The sequence below is a fragment of the Hibiscus syriacus genome, unplaced genomic scaffold (assembly GCF_006381635.1).
Source record: "Hibiscus syriacus cultivar Baekdansim isolate YM2019G1 unplaced genomic scaffold, ASM638163v2 tig00116959_pilon, whole genome shotgun sequence".
Lineage (NCBI taxonomy): Eukaryota > Viridiplantae > Streptophyta > Magnoliopsida > Malvales > Malvaceae > Hibiscus > Hibiscus syriacus.
The window spans coordinates 3,657,959-3,668,882 of record NW_024063485.1 but is presented as its reverse complement, the minus strand read 5'-3'; the positions used below and the strand labels follow the sequence as shown (position 1 = coordinate 3,668,882).

Genomic DNA, 10,924 nt, shown 5'->3' with positions numbered 1-10,924 from the left:
TTATATATATATTTGTACTAAAATATACTATGGTATATCTTTTATATCCAAGTTACATGTGTATAATATATATTTTTTTTAATTTTACATATTACGTGTATGTAATAAATTTATATTTATGTTTTTAAATTATTATTTATTTACGAGGTATATTAAGGTAATGTATGAATTAATTTTTTTACATCGATTCACCATTAAGTATTACATATTATTATATTTATGTGATGCATATACATACAAAGCTTAGGTTCTATTTTAAATTAAATTGTATGGTACCCTCACAAGCATTTCTTGATTCGATTAAAACAATTTAACTAAAGGATTATCCGTTTACTTTGAGATTAAGGGAATTGATTGCCTTAAAGAATAAGATGTCACTTTCAATAATCTTAAAATAAAAGGGTATCCTACCAAAAGAAACCCAATTTTTTTTTATTACATTTAAAATTGGGGACCAAGAAAAATATCATGTTCTTTTAATTAAATTAACTGAGAAAAGACTGTTAGATCAAATCTAAGGTCTCGTCTTGATGTATTTAAATAATTGAACATCCTTATTCTCATTAATGGTTGGTAAACTAATTGTATTTGTTTGGTGTATGTTGGTAGTTTTTGTATGTATTTTTAATGGGATTTCAAAAAATAAATCACACTCGAATTAATATTGAGTTTTAGGATGAAATGGTAATATTTCTTTATTTCGATTGGAGTAATAAATGATTGTTTTAAGGCGTGAGAGGTCATTTCTTCTCGATTAGAAATAATTAAATATTAATGTTTTCCCTCTTAAAATTCAAAGAGTGTGTTTTAAAAAGAAAATCTTAAATTTAATTTGTTTTCTTTTATTGTTATTTATGCATTTGAATTTTAAAATTAGTGAATTTTAGGAATGAAATTATAATATTTATTTATTTCGATTGGAGTATGGATTGACTGCTTTAAGGTATGAGAGGTCGATTTTGGTAGAAAGTAAAAATTAAATATTATTGTGTTTCGTCCAAAAGTAAAAAGAATATTTTTTGTATGGGATCTTAAATTAAATTAAAATCAAACTCGTAAATTGCATTGCAAAGACAACTAATTAACCGACTAAGTACTGATTTAGGGCGTTATGGGGGTGCTAATCATTCCCTACGCATAATCGACTCTCGGACTCAAATTTTGGTAACACATTCCATAAATTTGTTGTTTTAATTAAAATTAATATTTTTATTAAAATGACAAATACATTTTTGGGTGCTCAATCACACCATAATAAAAGATTGGTGGTGACTCCTCGAATAAGGTGTTATTATTAAATAGGTCACAAAATTATTCGAGACTAGATCTTGGATATTAGTACCAAGTTTAGGTTTCAAGTATTATTAATTCATAGTTATCGATATGATACCCCACATGAATACTCACATCTTGGATATCAATACTCACCTCACGTACTCATACTATTTTTTAGCTTAAAAGTTTCAATAAATCACCTTGATGTTGATACCTTATCTTTGGTATTGATCTTATGATTAGTATTGATACCTTTAAGAACAATATTGATACTCATAGCCATTCTTGCCCATATTTATTCGTATATTCAAATGATACAAATAACAAATCATAGAAATGATCATTTCTAAGATTGAGAATCACTCTAAAATTCCTCTAATTAGTCTAGTTAGACCTAAGTCAATCTATAAGGCTTACAGGTGTTACTTAGGGTAATTTAACATAAAAATGACACATGTTCAACATCAATAACCATAAATTGATTCTAAAGAATACTTTAGCACTTTAGACACTAAATATGCATACACAACTAACAAAGCATCACATTTAGGAAGCACAAGTAGTATTTCTAAGTTCGAAGTGTACTATCTTATAGCCAAAATCCTGAAATAAAACTCCTTGCTCAACTTCCACCAAGCTTATCATTTCCCTTAATACTAGATTGTTCTTCAAACTCTTACATTAATCAAATAAGTGCAAAATTGATTGCTAACAAGTCTAAGAGATTAGGAATATAAAAACATGCTTAGTATGTTAAAAATGAATTCAAATGATCAGATATAGCTCAAGGGTTCAAAACCCTTCTAAAATCTCTTCTTGCCACATTCATCTTCCATGGAAGATATTGACCTCAATCTCAAGCTCAAATGGCATTGATCATTACTGTTACCTTCACTAAATCCAAGTGAATACAACACAAGAAACTTAGCTCATTTGGTAATTCAAGGATGTTCTTTATCATTTCAGTCAATGTTGTCACATGAGTGGTCTGTGTGTTCAGTCCAATGATGTCCACTACTGTAGCAACACGCCTACCTAACATAATCCTTTTATAGTAGTATTAACTATCGTGGATGGAAATCCTCTCTAAGATATCATAAGTTTCGTTGTAGGACTTGTCTAGCAATACTTCATTGGTAGAATCATCTACAACCATCCTTGTTTGCATGTTAAGCCCATTGTAGTAAGTCTCCATTTACGTCCAATGTTAGAAACCATGCATCGGACATTTCTGTAGCAAATCTTTAAGTTGCTCCCAAGCTTCATAAAGGTTTTCATGTTCTATTTGCATGAAAGATGTTATGTTGTTTCTTAGCCTTTAATTCTTGTTAGGAAGATTGAATCACAACAAGAACTTTTGGGCAAGTTCGTTATATGATGTTGTAGCACCAGGTCGCAGCAAATTGAACCATGCCTTGACTTTGTCGTGAAATGAGTACGAAAACAAATTTCAGCTTCAAGGCCTCCTCGGGCACTCCTTGTTGTATGAATGAGTCACACACTTCCATTAATGTTCGCAAGTGAGATGTAAGGTCCTTAGTGTGTATCCCACTATATTTCCCCATGGATTGTAGCATTTGGAACATCACTAGCTTCAACTCAAAGTTGGCAGCATAGATAGCTAGTCAAACAATGCCAAGATTTAATTCGTCCAAAATGGGCACAATGTGCTCTCAGATTGGCCTATATCTGTCATCAATGTTGTAGTAACCTGACCACACTGGTTCCTTGTGCATAGGAGGAATCCTCTAATTATTTTCCCATTTTTTTGGGAGATACTGATTATCCTCGATTGATAATGGTAGTTCACCATCATTTCCCACTACATTATGATTCATGTTTGGATGTCGTTGATTTTTCTATCTTCTTTGGTGAAAAATTCTCTCTATCTCTGGATTGAAATGTACTAAGTCCCAGTTATTGCTGCAGGTCATGCACCAACAACACCCTTTTAAAAGCTACCTACAGAAGTAAAAACAATGTTAGTAAATAAAAGAAAATAACTCTAAATGTAATGACACTCATCCTTGGCAACGACATAAAAAACTTGTTTCTTCGGTTAATACTACAATAAACAATGCAAGAGTACACTATTATCAAGTAGTAAAAGTGGATACATGTAATACATCGAGTCTCGTATCTACATGGATTAGTATTACTTCATAGAATTGTTATGTAACAAACGTAAAATTGTGTATAGTTGATATAGGGAGCAATACTGTAGCAATGTAATTAAAAATAGAATAGAATAAATGTGATTACACCATAAGTAAATGGAGCAATGATTGATTTAGGTAAAAGTTTGTTAAATATCAAACAACAACTTGCAATTAACAATGTTGTTACTAAGAATGTTACGACAAAACAATTAGCAAAAATATCTTTTATACTAAATGCTGCTGTCAGAAACGCTGATGTTATTTATGATGTAACCTACTCTCACAGCTATACTGGTTGGTTTATATCTCTACAAACAATAAAAAATTAAACTCAATCAACACTAATCAATAATACTAAGGCAAAGTGAATAAACATGAAATTCATAAAATATCCAAGTTTAACATCTCAACATAAAATAAAAACAAACTTCCCGTCCAAGTATTGTATTCTCTAACCGCTTATTGACTCAAAAGTTGATGTAGATTCGACCTAACAATCCAGTCCATCAGTAGTGCACATCAAAGACTACAACATTAATAATGTCACAACATTAGTATAACAATTTACAATAAAAACATTGAAATTAGACCAATAACAAGTCACTCACAATATGCAAATGGTGTAAAATATGCTAAAATAAATCTAATTATGATTTTAAAAATGCTAAAGTAAAAGCTTAGCTTAACTAGAAAGACTAAATAATAACTCTCTTGGAGAGTTGTCAATAGTGTCAAAACTTGTGTTCATGGATGAAAAGTGTATGACAAAGCATTACAAAGAAGACGCATATGACCTGAAAATATGAAAGGGGCAACAAAATGATGACAATTCAGTCTACACAAAATCAAGCTTTCATCAGGATGTCATTATTTAGAGCAAATAAAAGAACAATTGTTATAAAATAAAAAATGAAAAATAAATAAAAATAAAAATAAAAAAATAAATGAGAAAGAAATAAGAAAGAAAAAGAACAAAAGTGAAAACTCAAAAGGTCACTTTAAGAAAAAGAATCTAAGGTGAAAAACCTGAAAGGGCGCTTTAGAGAGAATAAGGTGGAAACCTGGGGAAATGCAAGGAAATGTTACATTTGAGTATGAAGTGATGTTCGAAGAATCAAAGATGAGGAATCAACAAAGAGAATAAAGCAAAGATTTCAGGATAGTGGAGTTTGCAACACTAGAATGATGTCATGCATGAATTTAGGCATTTAAAATAGGAGTATACACATTCATCTTTATCAATTTTGAATGTTTGACAAGAATTCAAAAAGTCATCAACAATTTTTCTGTTGAGTTAATCAAAAGGATGAAATAGCCAAGTGGGGTGAATTGGCAATTAAAATTTTGGTGGAAGCTTAAAAAATGAGAAATTGAACACAAGAATTTAGAGTGGTTTGACTTTCTAAACCAAGTATACATCCACTACCTTAACTATCCACACTAAGGATTTTTAAAAATTAAGTAATATTATCAACCTTTGAGGACAATGTGTAACCTTACGACTCCCTCAAGAATACACCCCAAATTCTTGAGAACACTCAATCAAATAGAAAATTACAAATTTGCAAAACTTGCAAACTTGGAAAACCCTCACAAGAAAAATGTTTACACAATTCAAGAACAAATAAGAACACTAAAAAAATAAAAAAAGAAAGTACAATAATGTTCTTTGAAAGAAAAAAAGAAATTCAAGAATGTTGACTTTGATTTTAGCTCAGTGTGGTTGCTTTGCCTTTCTTTTTGATTTGTTTTCACATATGGCTTGGAATATTGTTTTTTATCATCTCATTTGGGTTGTTGTGGGAGTTAATAGAGCTGTAGGGATGAAATTTACTGCAATAAATGCTACCCAGACGCCTTGAGTATCGACACTCAGGCTTGGAGTATCAGTACTGCCTGCATTAATTACAAAAATATATTCGTTGGTGAAAGGGGAGTATTGATACTCTAATGTGAGTATTGATACCGGTATCGATACTCTGAGTAACATTTCCAATACATGTCACTGATATGATAACTTTTTACTTTTCTAAATCCATTACAGAAGGAGATGGAGTAACATTTCTAATAGAGAATTCATAATATGAAGAACTCGATCACCAAGGAAGAAGAAGTTCATATAGGAGAGCTTGTTCAACCTCAACATGGCCTTATGAGAGAATATGGAGATTATATAGGAGAGCTTGTATACTCTTTCTAGAGAGGAAAAAGTGACAAGGGAAGAAGAAGTTCATATAGGAGAGCTTGTTCGACCTCAATATGGATTTATAGGAGAATATGAAGCTCATATAGGAAAATTTGTCTACTATTCTAGAGAGGGAGAAGAAGTTCATCATGAGAAGAACTTGTTCAATATTTCACTCAAATACACTTAAGGAGGTTGATCAACATTCAACGAGTGTTCATAATGAGAAGAACTTATAGATCAAAATTCAGTAATTTAGATCAAATACAAATGGTGTGTTCTATCGTTTCTTCATTCTTGGTCCACCATAATAAGCAAACAGGGACAATTGTAATCACTATTTTTGCGCCCAAACAATATATACCATTTTTATTTTTTTATTTATCAAATATAAACCAATTAAAAAATAAAGTCCACTATATTTTCTCAAACATATTACAAAATCAAATAACCCTAAACCTAAAAGTAACAATCCCCTACCCAAACATTAGAAACCGAACCTAAATATTATTACCGCTACCTCAAATTCCAGCCATTGGATCACTCTCCAATCAATGCTCCAGACCGCTCACAGCTAGAGTTTACGAAACCCTAGAGCAAACTAGAATAGCCTCATTTGCCATTTATTCATCTCTCACGTGATAAACTTCTCACAAAACAGTTGTCCCTTCATCCATAACAGCAAGTGTGAGCCATCCAACTATGGTCCCTAGCCCACAAGAAAGCCACGACCACCAACTCGATGCCAAATTGATCGATTAAGGCCATGTCAATATCTATGCAAGCAAAAAAATTAAAGAATTGGACAAAAATTGAGATTTTGCCTTTACGTTTTTACACTTGTAACTTTAGTTTGGATTTAAAAACTTAACAATGAAATCATAGACAATTGGTTATTAAGAAATAAAATTTTTAAAAGCAAATATGATTTTCTTGAATATCGCACCCCAATTTTGGGGCTAAAATTTTTCTGATTTTATTTCAGGATTAAATTTGAATTTCAGTTAATTTCAGAGATCAAAATGATTTTTAATTAAATAAGGTCCAAATCAAAAAGTTTCTAAAGTTGGATGACCAATGACATGATTTTCCCATTTTCCATAAATGTTCAACTTAAAACCTCCAAATCCCGAAACTTCCCAATTTAGAAACCCAAAAACCTCTTTGTCTCTTCCTTCTTATTTTTAGAAACTTTCTAGAGAAAATTTCTAATGACGTTTCGTCACTGATCGTTGCACCATTTAGCGTACCACCCATACCAACGTGATCCTTGCATTCTCCCAAGTTCACCATTGTTGTTTTTGATGTCATGAACACTAGCATATAGAGGGGTGAACAACATCAATTTTCTTACGTAGCATAATTAGAGTCTTCATCATTCACCATTATGAACCGAGGTTGGTAAGTTCCTTAAAACGCCTTTAATATAAGAATCCAATGCATACAGTAAAATAGATAACATGCACTCAAAATATAATGTTACTGTTTATTCAGTTCATTAGTTTGCTTTATTTGATCCTGGTTCTACCCATTCATATATATCATAATCTATTTTTAGGGGTTTCAATATCCTTGTTGAAAATACCATGAGTCCTGTGACAATTTAGAGTCGCGTAGGTCTATTCATTGAGTTGGATCAAATTTTTTAGAGGATGTCCTATAAGATCCCTAGGGAAATGTTCTTGGCCGATCTAATGGAGTTGGCTCTAGAAGATTTTGACTTGATTATTGGAATTGATTTGATGGACAAGCATCCAGTTAATCTCAATTGTGAGACCTAGAGAATTGTATTAAAGATTCTTAATAACTGAAAGAAAGTGATGATTAGGGAATATGTGAGTTCTTGACGAATGTATATGATTTGGTAGCTAAAAGATGATAAAAAAGGGTTCTGAAGTATTTCTTGTTTATATTCTGGATACCAGGGGTTCTTGATCTATTATAGAGGGAATCTAGACCTTTAAGGAATTTCCCTATGTTTTCCCCGAGGAATTGTCTGGTTTACCACCGGATAAAGACATTGAGTTTGAAATTGAAGTTTATTTCAGTTTGACATCAGTTTCTATTGCTCTTTACTATATGACCCTAAAGATCTTAAAGAACTGAAAGTCTAATTCCATGAGTTGTGATAAGGGATTCATTTGACCCACTGTTTTACCGTGGAGAGCTCCAGTTCTCTTTGTCAAGAAGAAAGATGGGACGTGTAGACTCTGCATTGATTACCAGGATCTAAACAAGATTACGGTTAAAAATTAATATCCCCCAGGATCGATGATATATTTGACCAATTTCGATAGGATACCGTCTTTTCGAGGATAGACTTAAGGTTTGGTTATTACCAACTCAAGATAAAAGATTCTGATGTTCCCAAGACTACATTTCGTGCTTGATATGAGAATTAATAGTTTCAAGTAATTCCATTTGGGTTAACTAATGCCCCTACTGCCTTTATGGATATGATAAATAAAGAGTTTTGACCTTATCTAGACAACTTTGTGGTCGTTCTCATTGGCACCATATTGGTGTATTCTCGGATAGAAGCAACACATGATGAGTATTTTAGGATCATTCTACAGTCTTTGAGGGAACATAAGTTGTATGCCAAATTGAGCAAGTGCGAGTTATGGCTTAGCGAGGTAGCTTTTTTGGGACATATCATATCTGTTGAAGATATTCTAGTGAATCCGAGTAAAGTAGAGGCTATTTTGAATTGGAAGTAACCCAAGAACATCTCGGATATTCGTAGCTTCTTAGTATTAGCTAGCTATTATCGTATTTTCATGGAAGGTTTCTCCATCATTGCAGCTCCTTTGACAAAACTGTTGAAAAAGGATATTCTATTTGTTTTGTCTGAAGAGCAACAAGCTAGTTTTCTGAAACTAAAGATTGTTCTGATTGAAGCCCTAGTGTTGATTCAGTCTAAATCTAGGAAATATTTTTTAATTTACAGTGATGCTTCTCACTCCAGATTGGGATGTGTTTTGATGCATGATAGAAAGATTGTAGCTTATGCGCCCTGTCAGCTAAAGCCATATGAGTGTAACTATCCCACCCACGATCTAGAGTTAGTTACAGTGGTTTTTGCTTTAAAGATTTGGAGACACTACCTCTATAGAGAAAAGTGTTACATCTATATTGATCATAATAGTCTAAAGTATTTGCTTCTATATTGATCATAAAAGTCTAAAGTATTTGCTTACTCATAAAGAGTTGAACCAAAGGCATCATCATTGGTTAGAGTTTCTGAAGGATTACGATTGTGAGATAGAGTATCATTCATGTAAGTCCAATATTGTGGCTGATGCCTTGAGCAGTAAGACAATACATGATTTGAGAACCTTGTTTACCAGGTTAAGCTTCTATGATGAAGGTATTTTGTTGATAGAGTTACAGGTTAAGCCAACCTTAGCTGATGAGATTAAGGTTAAGCAGCTCCTAGATAGCTCATTGTTTTCCATTTTTTGAGTAGGTTGAGCAGGGATCGAGTTCGGGTCATACTTTTAATCATGATAGTATTCTATGTTATTGCGACCATTAATGTGTCCCTAGGGATGATGCATTGATATGGACTAATCTTTAGGAGGCCCATAATATCCCTTATACTATGCACCCTAGTGGGAACAATATGTACAATAATCTTAAGGACTGTTACTTTTGGGTTGGTGGGTGAAAAATGATATTTATGTTGCGAGGTGCCTGACTTGTCAGCATGTCAAGGTAGAGTACCAACATCTGTCTGGTCTGTTGTAGTCTATCAGGATTGCAGAGTGGAAATGGGAGTGTATTAAGATGGATTTTGTGTCTGGTTTGCCTTTGACTCATTTTAAAAAGGATTATGTCTGGGTGATTTTCGCCTCAACAAGTCATCTCAATTTATTCTGGTGAGAGTTAATTATTCTCTAGATAAGTTAGCTAGTTTGTATATTTTTTATATCGTCAGACTTCATGGTGTTCTGTTGTCTATCATTTCTAACCAAGATTCGAGATTCACTTCTAGATTCTAGAAGGCTCTATATGAGGCTTTGGATACTCGTTTGAACTTTAGCATAACTTTTTCATCCACAGAATGATGGTCAGTCTGAGAGAGTGATTTAGGTTATGACTGATCCGTTATCGCCTGAGAGAGGCCTTTGATAGACAAATCATTCCAATTAGAAGATGAAGGATATTGAGTTTTGAGGTTAGGGATCAAGTTTTTCTAAAGGTAACTCCGTGGAAGGAGGTGTTGAGATTTTGACACAATGGTAAGCTGAGTCTGAGATTTATTAGATCGTATCGTACTCTGAAACGAATCAGACATGTTCTTATAAACTAGAGTTGCCTTAGCTCACTCAGATTCATAATGTTTCCATGGTTCTTTGTTGAGGCTATACTTTCGGATCCTGGTCATCATTCAGATTGAGGATGATTTGAGGTATGATTTGTCAAACGAGGAGGAACTTGTTTAGATTTTAGATCGGATGAGAGAATTCTTCTGAATAGGCGGATTCCGATGGTCAAAGTTTAATGGAGCAACCGTAGTCCCGCAGAGGCTACCTGGAGACTTTTGAGTCGATGTAGGCTCAGTTTCTGTATCTGTTTAAGGGGGAGAGTTATGATACCCTAATTCGGGGCTAAGAGTTTCTTGATTTCATTTCAAGGATTAAATTGGAATTTTGGGGACCAAACTAAATTTTTTAATTAAATTCGGGTTCAAACAAAAAGTTTCAAAAGTTAAAGGACCAATGGCATAATTTTGTCATTTTTTAGAAATGTTAAACTTAAAAACCCTAAATCTTAAACCTTTCCCATTTAGAACCCAAAAACCCCTCTATATTCCTTCCCATTTTTATAAACTTTCCCAAGAAATTTTCCAACGATTTTTCGTTTGTCAACTGTTGCTATGTTTAGTGCACCACCCGTACCAACTTGATCCTTACATCATCCCGAGTTTGTTGGTGTTGTTTTTGCTACTGTAGCCACTGATGTGTGAAGTGGTGCACAATATCAATTTTTCACGTAGCATAATTGGGCTCTCTCCCGTTTACCATTGTGAACCGAGGTTGGTAAGTGTCTCAAAACGCATCAGAATAATTTTAGAAAATTTTCCATAATTTTTCTGATCCTAGATGACCCCCACGTACCCCACACGCTGCCGCTATGCGTGAGGATCATTGATCGCCTAGTGGACCTTCTAGAAGCGGGTCAACCTGACCTGTTGACCCGATACGACCCGTCATCCAAAATGAGCTGTTAATCTGTCTAACCCAGAATCTGAACCCACCTAAATCCTAAACCGGCCTAGACAGACCGGTCTATCCAAATC

General features: G+C 33.4%; 1 non-coding gene across 1 annotated transcript; it reads left to right on the top strand.

Moving 5' to 3' along the window:
- The first annotated feature begins 2,486 nt into the window (after positions 1–2,486).
- On the top strand, positions 2,487–2,593 carry LOC120189857. Its single transcript, XR_005522560.1, has one exon. It is a non-coding gene; the product is annotated as a small nucleolar RNA R71 (small nucleolar RNA).
- Positions 2,594–10,924: the final 8,331 nt, after the last annotated feature.